This window comes from Nelumbo nucifera, chromosome 2 (assembly GCF_055504915.1).
Source record: "Nelumbo nucifera cultivar China Antique chromosome 2, China Antique-T2T, whole genome shotgun sequence".
Classification (NCBI taxonomy): Eukaryota; Viridiplantae; Streptophyta; class Magnoliopsida; order Proteales; family Nelumbonaceae; genus Nelumbo; species Nelumbo nucifera.
The window spans coordinates 89,705,931-89,730,377 of record NC_142650.1 but is presented as its reverse complement, the minus strand read 5'-3'; the positions used below and the strand labels follow the sequence as shown (position 1 = coordinate 89,730,377).

General features: G+C 38.4%; 1 pseudogene; it reads right to left on the bottom strand.

Annotated features, from left to right (window-relative positions):
• Positions 1 to 10,529: 10,529 nt before the first annotated feature.
• Positions 10,530 to 22,500, bottom strand: LOC104606073 (22.0 kDa class IV heat shock protein-like; annotated as a pseudogene).
• Positions 22,501 to 24,447: the final 1,947 nt, after the last annotated feature.

The following is a 24,447-nucleotide window of genomic DNA, read 5'->3' as shown; positions in this document are numbered from 1 at the left end:
CGTGTTGGTTACGTGTCCTAACATTCAGGGGACCACATACATCAGTATGTATCAGGTCAAGTGTGCATGTAGATCTTTCAGGATTTCTCATAAATGGCCACCTCGTCATCTTACCTTGAAGGCAAGGTTCACAGGTTGGAAGATCTTCTACAGTTAGAAAATCCAAAGGACCATCCTTTACCAACCTTGTGATACGATCTATGTTGATGTGGCCAAGCCGATAATGCCACGGGCACATGGGATTAATTGTATCACGAGTCTTCTTCTTGAGGATTATTTCCGACATCGTTTCAGTAATGTTTGTTTCCAAAGAAAGATGGAGAACATAGAGACGGTTCTCATGTTCTCTGTATGCGAGGAATTTGTTATTCCGTTTAATAATAATCACATTACTAATTAAGATAGAATAACCACCCATGCACAATTTTGAGACAAAAATCAAATTTCTTCTTAAATTAGGTATGAAAAGACAATCTTTAAGTACAATTGTTCCTTCTCTGAAAACTAGTTCTATAGTTCCTATGGTTGTAACTGCAACTGTTGTAGAAGTCCCCAAGTAGAGTGTCACTTCTCCATCACTCAGCCTTCTGCTTATCTTGAACCCCTGCAGTGAGTTACACGCATGAGTTGAAGCTCCAAAGTCAATACATCAGGAAGAAAAAGTGACCAACAAATAGGTCTTCATGATAAAAGATTCGAAATTACCTTGCTTCTTAGTCTCCAGATATTGAGGACAATTCCTCTTCCAGTGGTTGGTCTGTTTGCAGAAGTGACAGGCATTCGATTTCTTATCTCTCTTCTGCTTTTTAGTTTTGCTACCTTTTTTTGAGCCTTCCTTTTAGCCTTCTGCTTTTTCTTGCCTGATTTGCCACTTTCAACAAGCAAGGCTATCGGCTTATCCTTCTTAATCGGTTCTTCAGCCCTCTGCAACATATTGTTGAGTTCCTGAAGGCTAACACTTAGCATATTCATGTTGTAATTCAAGATAAACTGATTAAAGGATGGAGGCAAGGAATTGAGGACAGCATTAATTTTGGTGTTATGATCTAGCCCTGACCCGAGAGCCTCCAATTCATTAATATAACCCATCATCTTTAAACAATGGTTAGAAACCTGTTGGTTCTCGATCATCTGTGCGGTCATAAACAATTTTAAGACCTTTTGTCTAGTAGAACGATTATGCTCTTCATACATAGTCTTCAGACTATCCAATATATCCTTGGACACTTCGATCTTATTGATTTGTCAATGTATTGGATTATCCAAAGAGGCTATAATATAACACCGGGCAAGAGAGCTTTTTTCTTCTCATTCTTGATACTCTCTTCTATGGGCCTCAAAAGCCCTATCACCCAGACGATCCAAAGCAGGGTTCTTAGCAATTTTGTCCAATTTCTTAAACGTCAGAACCAGCATAAGGTTTTAGAACCAGTTAGCACAATTAGGGCCCTTGAGTTTGTTCTCATCCAGCAATTTGGTGAAGTCCAATTTCTAGTAAAGGCAAGGCAGATTTATAAGTCCACAGCCTAATTAGTTCATGTCATCACATAGATATGGCTTTTAATCTATGTTCCATTTCCATTTTGGGCATCTCTGAGATTCCTTCCAATCTCAGTGACGGAGACAGTTGTATCTCTGAAAATGTGGGAAACCACATGGGGTCCATGGAGCCAACTATTTCAGCTATAAAACCCCACCACCTTCTATGAAGTATCCCATCCACTCACCTTATGAGCTTTCCCTTTGGCCTCTATCAAACAAGGTTTATAGCCATTTTAGGTTAAACATTTTTGTCCAGTAAGTTCTCACCCATCATGTTCTTGAACGCCATGGTACCGTGAGAGAGTCTTCCATTTTAAGATAGGCCCCTCCTATATCGGTCTATGATGCCCCTATCATCTCGTGAAGCAATCCAGCCAACTACATTAGCAGATGGATAGCCCAATTTTATGGTGCATCTGCACCCACCAATACAGTCAACCTTCATACTAATGATGAAAGGCCTTTAGAGAATTCATTATATGAAATTACCTATCACATGCACTTATATTTAATGGAGGGATTGAAAACTCCTTAGATCTGATTTATGTCAAACCAAAGTGGCTCCCACTAGCTTTCATAAAGCCAGATTTAGATGGGCCCTAAACGGTTAGGGTTTTGCATGGTTCCTCTTGGGGAGGAAGCTGGTGTAGGGCCCACCAGGCAGGGAGATCATCCAATGATCTTAAGGACACCATGGCAATGATGTGCATTCAGCCATAGTGTGCGAAAGAGCCACTATCGAATTAGCATGGGCCAAGTGCTTATGGCCTATGAATGTAGCACATCACACATCCATACATCACATGCATGAAATCCATAATTGATCCAATCAATTAAATAATAGTAAAACCCATAAATAAAGCCCATTTAATTTCATAATATTACCAATTAATATTATCTAGGTATATGGGCTGAACTGCAAAGAGCAATTCGGCCCATATAGCATTTATGCCGAATTGGGCTAAAGCAGTTTTAACAGATTAAAACTGGGATTTACAGATGTAGGCCGAATTGCATCTTACAATTAACCATCAATCCCTTGGCCCATATGGGAAATTTTAGGGCTGAGAACAGCCTCTATCGAACCATAGATTTGGTCCAATCTTGTTCAAATTGGTCTAGGGTTTGATGTTTAATTCAAGATTCAATTCAAGAAGATGATCTGAAATTAAACAACTGATAGATGACAATCAAAAATCAATAAGAGGGTTGTTCGTAAGACTGCTACCCTGCAAAACAAAGATCAGTTCGTACTATGTAGTTTCCAAACTGCAAATCGTAAATCGCTGAACCCGAATCTACAAAATTCTCTCCTTTGTGATTTTTGCTTCGTTTTTGAATGAAATAAAATAGAAAACCTAATTTTCTATTAATATTACATCAGATTCGAATTCCTATACATTTTGTCTAAAATTTAAAAATAAAATTAATTACAGACCAAGAATAAATAGAATAAATTACTAGGTACGCAGATTTCTTGCACCAATAAAAGAATTCGATCTCCACCATATGAACAACCCAAAATCTAAGAAAAATATATAGAACAATTCTAAATATAAATCAGATTAATAAAGATTTAATTTCATATCATTCGCCCAAAAACTGAAAACCATTTTCCAAGAAAAATGCTAACTACGCAAATTGGGTAGAATGCCATCCGCCCATTTACGCAGATTTAGATCTGGTTTAATTCGGTTCAAGATTTGAACTTGGCTCTGATACCACTGAAGGAATGAGAGATCCATCATATGGATCGTCGAACCCTACAAGAAGGTTGGTGATGTGTTTAGAAGACACTAGCAAGTGCACTAGCCGATGAAGTAATATACTGATGAGTAGAGTATCGTTCCCACAGGGATTAATCCAACAACTACTAGTACTGAATCATCCTTTTGTTATCTAACAATCCAAAAGGTTTAACAAAGAAAAATTCAGCTCCTAATTAGCTAATTATCCTAAGTATTCTCAGATCGAACTACCTTAAGCAATGAGAAGAAGTGCTTCACGAAAATACTAACAGAATTGGTTCAGCAGTTACACCATTAAGCTATCCAACCAAAGTTGAATTCAGTCATGGGTTGGCTAATTCCTAGTTGTATGAGCAGACTCTTTCGAGCACAGCCCACTCTATCTATGCACAACAACTTCTATATTTCTATCAAGAATTTAATCATGATAAATGCATTGAGAACAAAGAATCCAAAGGAAATGAATTCTTGTTGAATGAATGTCAAACAAATCATGCATATTATCTCTAAGATGCATTCAATCCATTTTCTTGATCAGTTGATCTGATTACCTAAACCCTTTCTCAAGCAATTCAAGTAATCCAAGAAACATGAATAATTCAGCCAAGATTACTCTTATAATCGAAAACCCTAATCAAGATATCCCAAGAATGAAACACAATCAATCAAACAGCTTAAAAGATTAATTACATATCTGAGTTAACATCCATCATGGTTCGCATAATAGAATGAAAGAAATATTCAACAAGGAAAAACCATTAAACCCTAATTGAATCTAGGTTACCGAATTCGCAGAATCAAAGAAGAAGACAACTTAGGATTTCTACATCAATCTTCAATCTCCTCTTCAATTCGCATTCAACAACCTTGAGTTCCTTCTCTAGCTCTTCCCCTCTTTGATTTTTGTCTTCGGGGGTCCGAACCCTAATTTCCTTTTTTTCTTTTTCTTTTATACTCTTCTTTTCAACCTTTAGTTTTGAGTCCTCCCCTTTCAATTCTGCTAAAGTCAACCACCTTTTGGAGCCTCCCATAGGGTTTCGGTTGGGCTGCAGTTGGGCTTCTCTCCTTGGTGGGCCGAAGTACTTCCCTTTTCCCCATATCAACATCTCTTCACGCTCTCTTCACCCTAGACTGTCCCAAACTCTTAGTTTCCTGAAATCTTGCTCAATTAGGGTAAAAACCATTAAGAATCATCATCAAAACCATGCATAAAGCAATAAAAATAATGTGTAGCATGCACACACATCAAACACCCCCACACTTAAGCTTTTGCTTGTCCTCAAGCAAAGATATTACCAATAAACTGATCATTCCCCAGATTATTTTCATCTATCGAATGAATTTTAGGATGAGAATGCATTAAGTGATCGAAAATCTTGCATAAGCACTCTGATTCATCCCCATGATTGGCCACTCTTACCACATACATATGAGTAAAGGAAGGGGAGAACATGAGATTTTCATACTCCAACACTCAATTCCGTTCCATATATATAGCAGCTCCTTGATCGCCATAACTAACCATCACCTCGAGCTTGGTCTCAAATCCTGTCAACGCACTAAATTAAATGTCCAACCATATTTTTTTTGTCCCCTTGAACCTCAGCCGTCATCGAATTCTTTTCTTTCTTTTTCTTTTTTGGTGCGAGTGCATTTTATGCTCCATCTCACACGAGTCACAGGCTAGAGGTAGATGACAATACTCATATTCCAAGTTGCTAGTTTTACTATTCAACTTGAGATAGCGGAGTTGGGACTGAACTCATATCATAAACTGCTAATCTTACTATTCAATTCATGACAGCGGAGTAATTCGGACTTTGTCCCTTTCTCTTCTTCTCTCTTTTTTTTTTCTTTGAATCACATGTTGGAGTTTATGCATTAACAGTTCATGATGTGCACTAATTGCTCGAGTTTCATTCAAACTTCAATCAAGTACACTATACACATGGATAGAGATAGTGTTGGTCATGATGAAAGTCTTATTCGACTTCCTTAACCTCACATATTGTGATAAAATTGGATAAATCATAGGAACAAATTCTAGCACTTATAAGTGATTTCCTTCAACTTCATCGTATTCCCTCTTGGAATTCACCTTATAGGCAGCAATAATTTTGAGGGGATTTCCAGTTTATATAGCCTATCAATGCATTTATGTATTGGAGTGCATAGTTATAGCCTCCCCCACTCTTATCATGAACATTGCCCTCAATGTTCATATAGATAGAGTGTGAAGATGAATTCAGCAATGTGGGCAGTGGGACTTCAAGCATTTGAAGGGATTTAGACAACTTCTCTGAAGAGTGTTCTGAAATCTGGAATGGCTCCTTTGTTTGGACCCTCTAGCTGCTAAGGATCAAAAGAAACTAGGAGGAGAGAATGAGAAACACTAGGGGTGATCAGCAATCTACGAAATTAAGACCCTAGAAAAAAAACTCGAATGATACGAAAAAAGAAAAGTAGAAAAATAAATAAATAATAAAGAAGTTACTTATCAACATTGGATTGCCTCCCAATAAGCGCTTGTTTTTTGTCTGAAACTTGACCTTCCAGTAGGATCAATGATCGTCTAGGTATACAGTGGATAGGGTAGGCAACGTTCCATCCACTATATATGGTTTGAGGTGCTAACCATTGACCTTAAATGTGCCTTGTGCTGGGTTAGTGACCTCTATAGCTCCATAAGGGAAAACTTGTGATATGGTGAAAGGCCCAGACCACCTCGATTTCAGCTTGCTTGGGAACAACCGGAGGTGTGAATTATACAATAATACTTGCTGTCCCACCTGAAAGTCACGCCTCAATAAATTCTTGGCATGCCATCATTTGATTCTTTCCTTGTAGATCTTAGCATTCTCATAGGCTGCAAGTCTGAATTCATCCATCTCATTTAGCTGCATTCATCTTTGTTCACCTATGGCCTGCAAATCAAAATTTAATAGCTTCAAGGCCCAATATGCCTTATGCTCAAGTTCAATAGGTAAATGACATGGTTTTCCATAGACCAACCTATATGGGGACATGTCGATGGGTGTTTTGTATGCAGTCCTATATGCCCACAATGCATCATCTAGCTTGATTGACCAGTCCTTTCTAGAAGAGTTTACCATCTTCTCCAAAATTCTTTTTAGTTCCCTATTAGCTAATTTGACTTAGCGACTAGTTTAAGGGTGATATGGGGTTGCTAATTTATGTGTGACACCATATTTTTGCATCAGCCGCTCAAATTGAGTGTTGCAGAAATGAGTTCCCCTATCACTAATTATGGTGTGAGGTGTGCCGAATCGAGTGAATAGCCTTTTGAGGAAGTGAACTACTCTCCTAGAGTCATTTGTGGGTAAAGCCATAGCTTCCACCCATTTGGACACATAGTCAACAGCAACTAGGATGTATTGATTTCCAAAATAATTTGGGAAGGGTCCCATGAAGTCAATACCCCATACATCAAAGACTTCACAGATTAATATATTAGTGAGAGGCATTTCATTTTGTCTAAAGATGTTACCTATCCTTTGGCATTGGTCACATGTGGACACATACCTTTGAGCATCCTTGAACAAGGTGGGCCAATAGAAACCTGATTGCAACACTTTGGTTGTGGTGTAGTTGGCTCCAAAATGGCCTCCTGCTTCCCTGTCATGGCAATATCGGAGTACTGACTCCATCTCCTCGTCGGGGACACACCTCCGAATGATCTGATATGCACAAAGCTTATACAGAAAGGGGTCCTCCCACAAATAGTGTTTCACATCAGAGAAGAATTTCTTCCTCTGCTAATATGAAAGATTAGGAGGGAGGACATTTCCAGCAAGATAGTTGGCAAAATCAGCATACCAAGGAGATGTATCTACCTGAATGGAATAGAAATGCTTGTCCGGAAACTCATCTCGGAGGTTGCTAGTTATCTTCCCTTCCAAATCTGAATTCTCTAACCGAGAAAGATAGTCTGCAGCTAGGTTTTTGGTACCCTTTTTGTCACGGATTTCAACATCAAACTCTTGCAGCAATAGGATCCACCTGATCAGCCTTGGCTTTGCATCCTTCTTTGCAAGTAGATGTCTGAGTGCCGAGTGATCTATATACACAACAACCTTGGACAAAATTAGATATGAATGAAATTTATCGAAAGAAAAAATTACCGCTAGTAGTTCCTTTTCCGTCATGGTGTAATTCTATAGAGCTCCATTCAAGGTTATGCTAGCATAGTAAATTGGCTGAAACTGTTTGTTCACTCTTTGTCCTAGAACAGCTCCAACTGATGAATCACTCGCATCGCACATCAACTCAAAAGGGAGTGTCCAATCTGGTGTTATTATGTTCGGGGCATTAATCAGCTTGTCCTTTAAGATGTTGAATGCTTCTAGGCATTCCTTTGTGAAATTAAAGGGCACATCCTTCTACAGCAAATTGGACAACGACTTAGCTATCTTGGAGAAATTCTTGATGAACCTTCTGTAGAATCCTACATGTCCTAAGAAGCTTTTCACAGACCAGATGGATGTTGGTGGTGGTAGCTTCTCAATTGTCTCCACCTTAGCTCTATCGACCTCAATCCTTCTCTGTGAAACCTTATGTCCAAGCACAATACCTTCTTGCACCATGAAATGATATTTCTCCCAGTTCAGCACTAGATGGGTTTCCTTGCAACGCTTGAGTACCTTTTCCAAGTTATGTAGACATGCATTGAAGGAAGAGCCAAAGACTGAAAAGTCATCCATGAAAATCTCCATATACTTCTCAACCATAACAAAAAATATAGCCATCATGCACCTCTGGAATGTTGTTGGAGCATTGCATAAACCAAATGGCATCCTCCTATAAGCAAAGGTACCATAGGGACATGTGAAGGTGATGGGTATTCGGGCATGAGTTCTATTGTAGCCCGAATACCCATCTAAGAAACAATAGAACTCATGCCCAGCTAGCCTCTCTAGCATTTGATCGATGAAGGGTAGAGGGAAATGATCATTGCGTGTGCCTTCGTTTAGTCTTCTGTAATCAATGCACACTCGCCACCCAGTAACCGTCCTACTCGGTATGAGTTCATTCTTTGCATTCGGTACTACAGTCATGCCACCTTTCTTCGGCACTACTTGGACGGGGCTCACCCATGAGCTGTCAGAGATCGGATAGATAATACCTGCGTCTAACAGCTTGATGACTTTTTCCTTCACCACATCCTTCATGTTCGGGTTCAAGCATCTTTGGGGCGGAACCGTGGGCTTGCTTCCATCTTCCATCAGAATTTTATGAGTGCATATCGACGGATTAATACCCTTGATATCTGCTATCTTCCAAGCCAGAGTTGTCTTGTGTTCCCGTAGCACCCGTAACAGTTTTTCCTTCTGCAAAGGGGTCAAGGCTGCTGATATGATCACTGGTAGGGCTGAAGGTGCTTCTAAGAAAGCATACTCTAGATGCGGTGGGAGTTGTTTCAGCTCAAGGGTGGGCGGCTCTTCGATTGAAGTCTTACCTTCTAGCATCGAGGGTCTGTTCAAGCTCAACAACATGATGAACCCCTTCCCTTGAAACTGCGGATTGGCATTCAGGTACGCCACCATGCTTTGAATTTCTTCATTTTCTCCCATTATGACTTCTCCTTCTTGTATGCATAGCTCAAGGGGATTGGCCGACCTATTAACCTGAAAACACTCACCAACCGCATAATCAATGACATCTATCATATAACATGAATCATCACTAGAAGGTGCATGTTTCATAGCATCAAACATTTTAAAAATTACTTCCTCATCTTGAATCCTAAGGCGGAGTTGCCCTTGTTAGACATCAATCATTGCCTTTCCTGTAGCTAGGAAGGGTCGCCCTAGGATAAGTGGGACATCAACATCCTCTTGCATGTCTAACACTATGAATTTCATGGGAAAAATGAATTTGTCAACCTTAACAAGCACATCTTCTACGATTCCCCTAGGATGCTTGATGGACCTATTAGCTAATTGCAATGCAACTCTAGTGGCTTGGGGTTCACCCAACCCTAATTTCTTAAAAACCGAATAGGGCATCAGATTTATACTAGTTCCTAAATCACACAATGCCTTATTAACCTTTAAATTTCCTATAGTGCAAGGAATAGTAAAACTCCCTGGATCTTTTAGTTTCTAAGGCAGCTTGTTGAGGAGGATTGCTAAGCATTCTTCATTTAGTGCAACTGTAACCACATCTCTCAATTTCCTTTTGTTCGCTAAGATTTCCTTAAGGAACTTTGCATAATGCGGCATCTGGGCTAAGGCACCTGCAAAAGGAATGTTAATATGTAAACTCTTGAAAATTTCAAGAAACTTACCAAATTCCTTTTCCATTTTGTGTCGCTTAAGCCTATTGGGAAATGGTACTTGTGGCTGTTGACTTGTCTCTTTCTTTGAATCAAACTGCTCTGCCTCCTTCTTTTCGGTTTCTAGGGTTGCGCCCATCTTACCTTCTTCCTTTGCTTTCTTCTCCGCCTCTTGCAGCTCCTTACCACTCCTCAAGGTAATGGCTTTTACCTATTCTCTTGGATTTGCTTCAGTATTGTTGGGTAAGGTGCCTTGGACTCTAGAGGATATCATCTGTGCCAACTGCCCCACTTGAGTCTCTAAGTTCTTGATCGATGCCTCTTGGTTTTGAAATCTCATTTCTGCACTTGATATGAACTTGGTCATCAGCTCCTCTAGATAAGATTTCTTTTCTAGCTTAGTGAAGTTTTGAGGGAGGGGCTTCACCGCATTTTGATTTGACCAAGATAGATTGGGGTGGTTCCTCCATCTGGGGTTAAATGTACGAGGGTACTTGCTGCCTTTGAAGATTCCCAACGAAATCTACTTGCTCAGGGGACTACATGAACTGATTTCCAACTTGGCATTTGGTGCTGATATGACCTCCCCCACACCATTCACAGACTACGGTTTGAACATGCATGGCTGCCAATTGCATTTCATCTATCTTCTTGCTGAGGGCATCGATTTGTGCAGATAGTGTTGTATAGGTGTCTAAATTATGAAGACTGGGTTGTCTCCTAACTTGGGCCCTCTCGGAATGCCACTGATAATTGTTTGCAGCCATCTCCTCAATGAGTGCATGGGAAACTTCAGGGGTCTTGTTGTTAATGGATCCTCCAGCTGCAACGTCCATAATAGTCTTATTTGCTTCAGTCAACCCATTGTAAAATTTCTGAACTTGGAGCCATACGGGAAGTCCATGATGAGGGACCTTCCTTAGTAATTCCTTGTAACACTCCCATTACTCATACTGGATCATCTGAATAATTGTTGGTTTGATCTCAAAGTTGTTAGCAGCTGTTGCTGGTCTCACAATGCTCGAGGCCACCCCGGTGAGGGTTGGCTTGGCATAGTCCATCATAGTCCTTTGCCCGACCAATTTTGTACTTTTAGCTTTCCCTTGCTTAGAAGCTCTAAGGTGGCGGCGGAAAGTTCGTTCAATCTCTGGATCAGAGATGATGCTCACATTTTCACTTCTGCGTGTGATAAACTGAATAAGTCATAGTCATAAAGATACTAATACACACATATCATGAACATATTGTACAAAATCAGATTAACAACAGTTGATGGTTCCTAATATTATTGTACAAAATCAGTCATGGGTTCGCTAATTCCTAGTTATATGAGCAGCCTCTTTCGAGCACAACCCACTCTATCTATGCACAACAACTCCTATATTTCTATCAAGAATTTAATCTCCATAGATGCATTAAGAACAAAGAATTCGAAGGAAATCAATTCTTGATGTATGAATGCCAAACGAATCATGCATATTATTTCTAAGATACATTCAATCCATTTTCTTGATCAGTTGATCTAATTACCTAAACCCTTTCTCAAGCAATTCAAGTAATCCAAGAAACAAGAATAATTCGGCCAAGATTACTCTTATAATCGAAAACCTTAATCAAGAAATCCCAAGAATGAATCACAATCAATCGAACAGCTAAAAAGATTATTTACATATCTGAGTTAACATCCATCATGGTTCGCATAATAGAATGAAAGAAAGATGCAATAAGGAAAAACCATAAAACCCTAATTGAATCTAGGTTACCAAATTCGCAGAATCAAAGAAGAAGACAACTTAGGATTTCTGCATCAATCTTCGATCTCCTCTTCAATTCGCATTCAGCAGCCTTAAGTTCCTTCTCTAGCACTTCACCTCTTTGATTTTTGTCTTCAGGAGTCCGAACCCTAATTTCCTTTTTTTTCTTTTTCTTTTATACTCTTCTTTTCAGCCTTTAGTTTTGAGAGTCCTCCCCTTTCAATTCTGCTAAAGTCAGCCACCTTTTGGAACCTCCCATTGGGTTTCGGTTGGGCTGCAGTTGGGCTTCTCTCCTTGGTGGGCCAAAGTGCTTCCCTTTTCGCCATAACATGTCTTCATGCTCTCTTCACCCTAGACTGTCCCAAACTCTTAGTTTCCTAAAATCTTGCTCAATTAGGGTAAATACAATTAAGAATCATCATCAAAACCATGCATAAAGCAATAAAAATAATATGTAGCATGCGCACACATCAGTTGGGCAAAATTTCAAAAAAATTCTCTCTCTCCCATCTAGGAATCGCATTCCCTATTTTAGAAAACTGCATCTTCAATGATCAATCTTGAACCAAACCGGACCAGATCTAAAACAAAAAGAAAGGAGAGGGATATACCTGATACGAAGTAGTAGTAACTCACAATGAAGGTGTTCACGCCCAAGGAGAAAACCAAAACCTCCTTCCACTGAAGATGACATAGTGTGAGGTGAAGCAGGATCAGTAAGACGACTCTTCAGCAAGAACCGAATTCTTCAACAAGAATGGAGTAGAGGGTTAGTGAGCATGACTTCAGATTGCTTCTTCTACCAAGAAGCAATATCAAGAACAATTCTTGATCACTCCCACAAGTGGAGATCGAACTGGGTAGGGGCGGTAAGAACAGGGAAGAACTCTACACTTTTCTATGTCTTGTCTAGTGTATTTTGCATGCCTGCCCTTCTTTCTTATTTATATCCTTAATGAGACAACCTCCTAATCAGATTAGGAGTTTCTTAATCCAAATCTTTATTTGGATCATGACTCTTTAAGTGATAAGGATAATCCCTTGTCTTATCTGCAGTTTAAGATCAGTTTAATCCTAATAAAATTTGGAGTTTCCTGATCCAAATCTTTATTTGGATCTAGACTCTTTAAGTGGATAAGATGTATCCTCTTATCCTTATCTGCTGATCCAAACCCAGATCCGCTCCTATTTAATTAATCTAATTAACCCAGTTCAAAATTGGGCTTTAAGCCCATTAAGTTTATGTGCTCACTTAATCTCTTAACCTATTGTCCAGTTGGTTCTCCTTGTATGGCGTGGGACCCAAACATTGATCTACATATCAGCCACATGGGTTCAGCCCAGCCTTTGTTACAAGGCCTAGCCAAATTCACTGTAGGAGACAGTGAACCCCTGAGTCCATCACAATGGACTCTTAATGGGCCCAACATTTACACTAAATGGTCCTTGGGTCCAGCCACCTTATGAAAACCCAAGGACTGTGGGCAGATGCAAAATTAGCCCATCAGGTATTACCCTCAATGGTCTTACACTTAACCTCTTAGCCCATAATGATCAAACACTACTCGATAAGAGAGGACCTCTCCCTCGGCTGCAAGGAACAGTGTTTCACTCTCTACTCACATGGATCCTGGGAATTAAAACCTATTGCAAAACATTTTGAAACCATAATATATATATATATATATATAAATATATATGTATGTATGTATATATCTATATAAATATATATTGCAAAAACAAATTTCAACGGTTGAAATCAACTACCGGCAGTTTAGGTTTTCATCAGAGAGAGTGCATCCCCGACCATTCACTTTGTCCAACAATGGGGTTGATCATGTCAATATGATCACCCACACTGATGAATTCTTGGACTGTCCCAACATACCCAGGTTTTGACCCCCTCTAAGGATCTCACTAATTGGAATATCAAAGACAGCCCGATCCGACACCTAGTGCAGTACCATCATTATGTCTAGGGGTCAGGTGTAACATTCCAGTTTTTTCCATCTATCTCCAAGGTCTAGGGAAATACTGGAATTTTGGTCCAGTTTAGGGTTTCAAGAAATCCCACACTGCATGTACCTCAGGTCTCACCCTGGCAGCCGAGACAAGCTGCCCCAACTTGGCAGTACATCAGTGTTAGCCTTGGCAGGATAAATCTCCCCAGATCTTTCCAATGGCTGTGAAGATTGTAAACTAATACGAGTCTCATTAGTGTCCAATTTAAGGGTATTACACAGAAACACACCACAAAGACTTGAATCAATTATGTACTTTATTCATTTACAATAAATGTCAAAAGATTCATCAATCTGATTGGAGCTAAGGGCATAATTGTCTAGCAGAAAGAACCAAACTTATCGATGCCAGGTGGGTGATGTTTCACTATGTGTTTTGTAGGCACTATGTAATGTGAAAGGATAAGGAAAGATGTGTTGCATAGGTCAAAGCTCCCAAGGTCGTATGACTCTTCAGGTCATTGATTGCTCAGGTCATAAAGGTAGGTCAAAGCTATTGTAGACTACCTAGGAGATTACGCATGCTAATTTTCTTAGCTTTTGTTAAGCAAGGTCGGAGTTATCCACGATGGAATAAATCGATATGTTCATGTGAGGTGGTCCCACCACATCTGATGCTGAGGTGTCATGAAATAGTCTTGTCTGCCATGTGGCGAGCCATAACTGGATGACCAAATTTCCCCTCATCATAAACCATAATTATTTGACAAAAAGGGTCATTTTAGTATCTACCAATAAAAAGGTGTGTGAAGTGAATTCTTACATCCTACCATTTAAGTGCTGACACAATAAGTCGTATTTTTTAATTGATTGAGAACTATGAGATTTTATTCCCAACAAAGTTCTCAATTTACATTCAATTTTTGTGGAATTCCAAATCATGAAATTAAGTTAAAAATTGGACTTCCGATCATTCTCCTTCCAAATTTAAATCAAAATGCCAGGTTGTGCAATGGAACAAGGTTAATTATTACTCAACTATCAAGAAGAGTGATAGAAACAAATATAATAACATGAAGTAGTGTAGGTAAGAAGGTTTTCATCCCAAGGATAATGATGACTTCAACTAAATCAAATTAGCCATTTGTTCTTAGACAAAGGCAATTTCCTATGAAGGTTTGCTTTGTAATAACAATAAATAAAAGTCGATGGCAAACTTTAAATTATGGTGGGATTTACTTATTACAACCTATTTTTACCCATGCACAGTTATATGTAGCAATTTACCCTGTAATTTCAAAAGATAGTTTAAACATTTTGATTGATAAAAATGACAATGAACTAGAAGGCTATACATAAAACATTGTCTACCACAAAGCAACCCTAGAAAAGGGAGAGGTTCATAGGTTAGAGGTTCAACCGAGGTCAAATTGTGATGACGTAATATTATATATATATATACATATTATATATATTATATTATAAATTATATATTAGTTCCTAATATATTCAAATTATATAATTGTATTCTTTTCTAACATATATTTTTTATTTTAATTTCAATTTTTTATAAGGCACCTATATTGAAAAGTTACTCCAAATATAAACAAAGGTCACTGCAATAGGACATCTGAGCAAAAAAAGTTATGGCCTTTAGAAGTTTGCCCTAATGTGCTAAAACAATTTAAAAAATCAGTTGTTTTTCTAAAGCCAGGATTGATTCACTAATTTTTGAGTTTGACTAGTCGGATCAGCAATTTAGGCAAATTTTTAACCCAATCTAGTCATGGTCCAACCAGTCCAATAAGCCAATCGGTCCTATTTTCTAAAAATGGTAAATATTAATACAAATTATATTGATTCTTTAAATACTATGGTATGTATGCATACACAAACATTTTAATTCTTTCATCATTTTTCAATAGTTTCCATTTATGTCTCAATATTTCACATTTTTCATAAATCACTAAAATATGGACTTTTATGTTTAAATAGCTTATTTATAGTGATATAAAACTCATATTTATTGTAATTAACATATGCTTTTAGGATTTATATGAGTTTCTTAGTGTATCCATGCGTATCTTAAGTGTATCTCAATACGTCTCTTAAAATTGTCTCTCCATTAGACATTGCATTTCCGATACTTCAAACCTTTGTTATATTATATCATATTATAATGTTCAATGTTAAATATGCATGTAGGTGTTACATATCTCTTCTCAACAAGTGCAACAAAGTTATACTTAAATTGAAACATGAATGTGTTAATAATTTCTTAGAAATGTATGAATTGTATATGTTGTAAATTATTTCTATTATTGTTATTATTCAAATATCTAATTTATTATTGCAAATTTTTAAACAATTTTAAAGTATTGGATCAATTGCATTGACAACAATTGTATATGCACGATCTAGTTGCTCCTTGTTGGATGACAACTCGGATGGCAAGCTGAGTAGGTCAGCTAGCCAAGTTGCAAAGAAAGAGATTAGAGTGTTTGGGATGCTCTCCCAGTGCAATTACTCTGATGCCTAAGTCAACAAAGAGTTTAAGAGAGCTAAAAAGCAAGAAAGCAAGAGAGCTATGAATGCTAAATCACACCCACTTTTGTGAGAGAGGGGACACCAGGAGCTTTGTGTAACGTGTCCAAGATCTCTAGGAAGCCATGTCTTCCATATTCAGAGGTGATTTCTTCACTAAAAAATGTGATCCACGTAGAGGGATAAGGTTCATCTGATCAACTCCAAAGTGGACGATGTGAAGGGATGGATCTAATGGTCAAGCGTCATGATCCTGGAAAAGTCAGGGACAATAACTCACTCATGAAGGAGACCCGTTGCCACGTCCAATAGATCAGCCACTAGCCCTAATCAGGTCAACTGGGTCTTGAGGGGGAGGTCGCCCTTGACGCCGAGGTCCCAAGCTCGGTTGTGGTTAGGTCGCCCTTAATGTTGAGGTCCTTAGTTCGGTCCTGATCAGGTCGTTGGGTTCAACTTCCGATGCAGCTATGGGTCGTCCGAAGTGGTGTTAGAGCCTCCTCTGTGGTGTACCCGAGGTGCGCCCAATGTAGCTTGGAAGTACCACATGGTATGTTATTACTAGAGGGCCAAATTCTCCTTCATCAATTCCCCTACTCCCAAGTCGAGGTCGGTTCAGTAAAGAGAGTAGTTCTCTGAAGATCTTTTGGCCTGAAGTGACTGGTTTGGTTGATTTTGATCTTTTGGCACGTGTGGTAGATTGGAATTTCAAATGGAGTGCGTAAATTAAAAAACATGAATTTTCCCTTAGAAATTAAAGCAGGTTGTCGTTGGTGGTCGTCGAACACATCTCATCCGTCAATTGTGCACCCCTTTTGACTATAAATAGGGGGTCCTCCCAAGGTCCCATTTATATTGTTTTTAAGCTTCTTTGTAATGAGAGGTCGGAGGCATAGTTCACTACTTGGTCGCTTTTAGCTCGGTGTAGGAAATTCGGCATAGGTTATTTGGTTAGGAGACCTAGTCGTTTTCAAAATCGTGTCAGTGAGCCTCTTCCTTTTTGACAAGTTATGTCTTCAAGTTGGTCCGAAAGTGAGTTATCCCAGTTTGCCCAAGTTGAGGTCAGCTCGGTGAAGGGAGTAGTTCGCTACACATCTCTAGCTCAAAGTGACTTTGTTCAGTTGGTGTTTTGGTGTCGGCCCGATTTGCTCACCTAGGCTAAAAGAGTCTAAGGGCAGAATGTGGAACTAGGTAGAACACTGCCATCTTGACCACCAAGTGTAAGAGTGAACTTGTCAACACGAAGAGCGGCGCAACGGGTACTCTAAGGACATTCGCCAAGCTAGGGATGTAGCCATCGAGGAGTTCTGTCATTTGCCTAAGTACCTCAAGAGAAAAGTTCATCGTTCCTACCCTCAAGGAGGGCTTCAAATTGTGCCATTCTTCCTTAGGTCGCTCCACTAATAGACTTCTACGAAGTGTCCCTCAAGTCAGTCATCAACGAGGTGGCTGATGAGGTCGATGTGGAGCCCAAAACCAAAGTGGAGGATAGTGGAGAGGGTGATGAGAATGATGACAATGAGGGTGTTGTCAATGAGGACAAGGACGATGGTACATGTTTAAGAAAGTCGAGGTGTGCTAAGCGCGGGTAGGATATCTATTGCCGACGTGTTTCGAATAGGTTGGCTTGAGGGAGCAATATAGATAAAAGCGGTCTAGCTTTCCATTTGTAGATTTTCACCAAAGTGCATATATCACGAGGCAGCTTGTCTAGCTCACCAAAGCGGGTGGTCATTCATGGATTTTTAGCCAAGGTGTGGGTATTGCGGATCAAGTAGACTAGTTCACAAAAGTGAGTGGTTGTCAAGGCAGAGCGTGGTTGGCCGAGGTCTTGGTTCAGGGGCTCAGATGATGTCTTTTTTCTATAGTCCCATTTGCTCGAAGGCTCTGTGGACAAGATATCTATTGAGCTGCCAGAGTTGACGAGGACCCTTCTCACCTCGTAGTCATGGATGATGTTCTTAACTATGAAGGCGACATCATAGGGGTAATGAACCCCGCGTGTATCATCTTTGGTGAAATAGACCACCTCTTCCACTCTTTGTCACTTCGATAGGTTCTCCTCATGATTCAACTCAGACTGGGGTTCGGTCAAAGTATTGCAACCCACTTCTTTGGATTTGCTGATGATCATGTTGATCATTTCGTGAACTGTTGGCTGTAGGTCGATGCCGCGGATGTATTTTGACAACTCTAAGAACTACTAGCCGTTATCTCTCATGGAAGCCATGGAGGCCTCGACCTATGGGAATGGATCCACAATTTGTTGGCCATCAACTCCCATGGGAACCAAGGAGGGCTCGACCTACGAAGGTGGTTTCACAGTTTGTTAGTTGTCAACTCTCACAGGAAGCATGAAGGGCTCAACCTACAGGGGTGGCCTCACAGTCAGGTTAATCATTTGTAGCGAGTTCTCACAAACAGCGCCAATTGATGTTGCGCAATCTAGTCACTCCTTGTTGGGTGACAGCTCGAGTGATGAGATAAGTAGCTCAGCTAGTTAAGATGCAAAGAAAGATATCAGAGTGTTCAAGATGCTCTCCCAATGCGAGCACTCTGATGCTTAAGTCAGCAAAGAATTTAAGAGAGTTGTGAATGCTAAATTGTGCCAAGAGCTTTGTGTAATGTGTCCAAGATCTCTGGGAAGCCATGTCCACCATATTCGGAGGTGATTTCTCAACTGAAAAACATGATCCACGTAGAGGGATAAGGTTTGTCTGATCAACTCCAAAGTGGACGATGTGGAGAGACGGGTTTAATGGTTGAGCGTCATGATCCCAAAGAAGTCAAGGACAATAACTCGCTCATGAAGGAGACCGGTCGCCATGTCAAGTAGGTCAGCCACTAGCCCTAGTCAGGTCGGTCGGGTCTCAGATGAAGGTCACCCTTGATGCCAAGATCCCAAGCTCAGTTGTGATCAAGTTGCCCTTAATGCCGATGTCTGTAGTTCGATTCTGATTAGGTCGTTGGATTCGACTTTCAACACAGCTCCGGGTCGTCCGAAGTGTGAGAGTCTCCTCTAAGGTGTATTTGAGGTGTGACCAATGTGGCTCGAAAGTGTCATATGGCATGTTATCACTAGAGGGCCAAATTCTCCATCATCACCTAACAATTATACTTTAACGTTGGAGGAGAGAATTTTAAAAAATAATAAGAGAATTTCAGAATTGTTTGAGCTAAAGAGATAACACATCTAAGGTTTGCAAGAATATTGAATAGCATTGATGAATTACAAATTATAAATATTTACGTATTTGTTTTTTAATATAATTTAATTATTGACATAGTGCATTAGTTATACTTGCAAATTACATAAGCAATGTAATACATGATTGTGGATGATATTATATTGCATGTACTAAATGTGCAAAAAAATTATATGATTCAATATCACATTGCAACAAGTGTAATATTGATGGTCCTTATCTTGAAGCATGGTAATTATTTTTTTAGTAACTTTAATTACATAATTTATAATTTCTAATCATTTATTTTATTTTTATAGATTTAGGATCAAAGTAGAGGCAAAAAATCATACAAGTTTTGCTACCTCTGTGCTTTTTAATAAATAAGCAGAATTTTTAATCAAATATCCAGTAGCACATTTTATAGATGTTTCACTTAAAGTAGTAGTTTTGTTTATGTTGTTATCAATGTTATCGTATCATAAGAAATTTATTAAATTTTCATATGATTACAAGAGAATGGGGATGAATTATTGGGTGAAATTTTTGATGTAGTGATCAGATTGACAGTTGTATTTTAAATCAAAGTTTCTTCATATGATATGCAATGTCAATATTCAGATCTCACAATGTCCAAAGTTTTCCCAATTGATATCAAGTATAGTACAAGTAAAGAATCTTCAGTTACTGGATCAATAAATACAAATGGAAGTCTTCAAGAAAAGAAAATTGTCAAGGATTAGATTTTGAGGTAAGATGTTAGATGTTATTGATATTAATTACAGTTTTTTAAATAAATTATTAATATACATAATTTACATCAATTATTATTAGGATAATGGGCACAACCAAAATTTGGAAAATCTAGATGTTTGAACATTATGCTAAAGTTATCAATGGCTTAATATGAGGTAATATATATCTTATTACAATTTAATTTATAATATTTAACTGACATGGACTAAAGACAATTGTCCAAAAGGAGAATGGGCAAAAATTTGTTCTGATGACATTTCAATGGGTGTGTGTTTGTTTAATAATTAACTTGTATTTATTTGTTTGATATGCATATGTTATCCAATGAAAGGGCAAGAAGGTACAAGAGTTTTCAACATAGGGCGGTGATGAAAAGGTATAGGAAGAGTAGATCACTAGCATTCTTCCAACGCTTGAAAGAGGACAAGTTGGTGAGAGCCCGACAATATCTAGTGGTGGGAAGAGGAGCTAATAAAATTTGCTTATTTTATTTAACATTGTATGACAATTTCTCTTTTCTTTCTTAACTACTTTGGTTTTATCATTGTTCATACAACTTTCATTACATTTTTAGCTTATTTATAAGTTCATTGTTGTTTGTAAAATTATTGGTTCTCTAATGACAAGTATAAATACATAAAAAACTGAAATTATCAAATAATTTTTTTAATTATAAACCTTAGTAAAATAAGGTTTGTCAGATTTATTGTTTTTATTAATTTTTATTGATTTAAAAAATATTTTAATGTTAATTAAATTATTTAAGTTATTTCACTTAATCCATTTTTTGTTTTACATTTTTAGTCACTTTCTAAAAGTCAATTTTGTTTTACATTTTTGTTCTTCCTCTTCCTCCTAATATCCTTTTATGGAGCACTCTCCTAATCTAATTAGGAGATTATCCAAATCTGATTTAGATCTGGACTCTTTTAAGAGATAAGTATTATTCTCTTAAAAGGATAGGTGCTTCATACCCAAAACCATGCCCAGATTCAACCCAAATCAAGTTGTCATGTGACAACTTAACTAATCTCATTAGCAATGGGCGTTTGGCCCATTTTCTTCAAAATCTCACATCCCTAAGTGTTGTATGGCTACTTTGGGCCTGATTTTATATGGCATGAGAGCCCACAAAGGTCTCACAAAAGTCCATGAGGGTTTAGCCCCACCTCTGAAAGAGGTTAGGACAAATTCACTACTTAGGGTAGTGAACCCCTGAGCTAATTAGCTTGGGCTTAGTCTGGGCCCAACATTTACACCTAAATGATCATTGGATTCAGTCACCCTATGAAGGCCCAAAGATAATGGACTTATGTGAGATAAAGCCCATCTAGTAACCAGCCCTGTAATGGTCTCTTACACTTAACCTTTCAGTCCATAATCATCAGAACACTGCTTGATAGGAAATGACCTCTCCTCAAGCTGCAAGGAGTAGTGTCACACTTTTTTATTGGATGGATCCCGATATTAAAACCTTTTGCAAAGTTGTTTTCATAAAATATTAATATAATGTATAAATATATTTTGCAAAACTAGATTTCAAACACAAATAAAACCCACTACCGATAGTTTAGGTTTCCATTAGAGAGAGTATAAACCCTAATATTTACTTTATCTCACAAAGGGGTCGATCCTATCACCATGATCACCCACTCAAGTAATTTCCCAAATTGCCCCAGCATGCCCAAATATTTTGACCCATGATGGATCTCATTGGTTGGCACATCAAAGGCAGCCCAGTCCACTACTTAGCACAGTATCATAATCAAGTTTGGGTTATGTGTAACTTTTCAATTTTTCCCATCTATCTCCAAGGTCTAGGGCATAATTGGAAATTGGTTCAGGTTCAGTGTTTCTTCCAAACACCCATTGTCTGTGCTTGGGGTCTAAGCTTAGTAGATAAGACAAGCTACCCCAACTATTTGGCAGCACAACAGTATCAACCTTGTTAGGATAAACTCCCCAGGTCTATCCAATGGCTAAGAACATTTTAAACCAACCCAAGTCACATAAGGGTATAATTTAAGGAGTAATGCACATAAAACATACCATCATTAACATGAAACAGTAATGTACTTTATTCATTTACAGCTAAATGTTTATGTACATCAATCTAATTAGAGCTAAGAGCATACATTGTCCAACAAGCTTCACTCAACTTACCTTGCTTCTCTTCACCACCTTCAGTTCCGACCACTCTAGGGCCCTTGATCTGGTCTAGGGATAGCTTGGCTATGGTGATTATAAGGACTCCATCCTCCAGCTTGGCCTTTACCAACTCTAAGTCCACGTTCTCCTGTAGTCAGAACTACCTCCAAAACCTTCCATGAGATCATTCCACTTGGTGCCATAGGTTTCCTTTCTTCTCCTTTCTTCTCCTCTTCCTTCTTTCTCTCTCCACTCACCCTCAAAACTCTATTCTCTTTCACCTCTACTTCAGTTCTTTCTTCTTTAGACTAGGAACATTGAGCATGATAAAGTGAATGTTGAGTGTCTCTTTCTAGTCAACCTTATCAGAAGAAATGGCCAATCTGTCCCTGTCAATTTCAAGGGAATATGTTCCAATACTCTGAATGGATTCAAGAACCCATCTGCCTAGAAGTCTGACAAGAGACTTCCAAGACGATCTAGCAGTGACAGTAGTGAACCCTCTGAAAATGAGGTCGACACCATAAGCCATGCAAGGAAACAAATGGCGAAGATGATAAACAACCTCATTTTCTCTGTTGTTGGGAACAAATTAAGCAAGCCTAATTGATTTTAAGAGTAAGAACACATGGAAAGCTGGTTGTTGTTATGTTGTTGGTTATTGGCAAAACGTTTTTTAATTCAGTACTGAAGAGTCAAATTTTTAAAATCCTATATAACAGTTTCTATTAGAGTCGACTATATAGGGGTAGTTTTTTCTTTTTAGTATATATTATTACTATGATATAATGTCTATTATGTTCAAGTTTAAGTTATATGCCCCATACTTAATTAGAGGAATAAGAGTCTTCATGTACTTAATCAAAAACGTATAAATACAATCTAGCCAAGAGAAAACTTCTCTAGATCGAACCGGTTTTCCCCTTCTTCTTCTCTTCTTTCTCTCTTTTCTCTCTTTCTTTTGTCTTTATTCTCTACTAATCTAGGGTTAAAACCAATACAGATTTGTTCTATAATATGGTATCAAAGCCACTATGAATAGTTTAGGTTAACCTAGAATTTCCTAGTTATTCCTCTTCCCTAGATCTCTACAAAGATCTCATCGATCCCTTGGAGTTTCACAGAAAGGCTGAAAAGGAGTTTTTGTTTTTCCCTTTTGGAGATCTTCATGCCTCTAGTTGGTTGTGTGGTGCTCGCTTCATATGGTTTGTAGAAACCCTCTAATTGATGGGTCCAATAGGGCTCATTCAGGTGGTGTGATAATCAAATCAGTGCAAGACCGATTTATAAAGTTCAAATAAGTAGGTTATATAGGTGATACAAAGTGAGATAGGTAGTAATCGGTTGCAGGTCTAGTAGTATGTATTTTGGTGCATTTGGTTATCTTCTATGGTGCTAAAACAACAGGGATGCAATGATAATTAGGGTTAAGAAAAAATAAACATATGTGTAGTGTGGTGGTTAACAAGTAATAGTGGTGTAAAGTACTAATGAGTGGAATTTTTTTATGGCGGCAATGGGAGACAATAGTGAACATAAATCTAGTGTTATGATTTCCCCTTATTGTGTTAGTGTGTAGATGATCACTATTAAGTGTAATGGTGAGAAGTATGTACCTTGGGTTAAATCTATAGAAGTGAAAATGGTGAAGCATGTGAAAGAGGAAAAACCCTTAGTTGATTCTCAAGATTACAATGAGTGGGAACAAAAAAAGAAACTACGTTGTTGAATAGTATGGAACCAAAGATTAGTGTGAATTTCATGTTATTAGATATAGCCAAGGAGATTTAGGACCACACAAAGAAGTTTTACTCTGGACAAGACAACACTACCAAAGTATATCAGCTTTGCTAGGAGTATTTTAATCTGTAACAAGACAACCAAAATCTTAAGGAGTATTATGCTAGTATGAGAAATCTTCAAAATAAATTGAATGTTTATCATCCCCTTATATCCAAGGTCAAAGTTCAGCAATAACAGAGAAAATAGCTTGGTGTAACTAGATTTCTAGTAAGGTTGAAGGATAAATATGAACCAGTAAGAGCACAGATACTAGGTGGATCTACTCTTCCCTTTATAGAAGAAGTGTTTGCTCATCTCTAGAGGATTTCTATTAGATCTCCGAAGCATCCTACTATGATTGATAGGCCTACCTTTGCAACAACTACATGTGGAGGTCGTGGTGGTAGAGGAGGAGCTCGAGGAAATCAGCCAACTTGTGATGGTAGTAATGGGCCCATGTTCAACCGTGGTGGTGGATGTTTTGGAGGTCAGGATTCAAGGGGAGCACGTGAAAGAGGATGTGGCAATGGTGTGAGGTGTACAAACTGTAGTATGGAGGGGTATACTATCAATTTTTGTTAACCCTCTACTTGGGCCAATCATGTAGTTAGTAGTGGTGGTATGAGAAATGAAATTCAACAAAGTGATATTACACCTTCTTCACCTACAAATGTCTTTGGGAAAGAGAAGATGAGTGTTCTACATGATGACTATTAGTGGTTTCTTCATGCTACA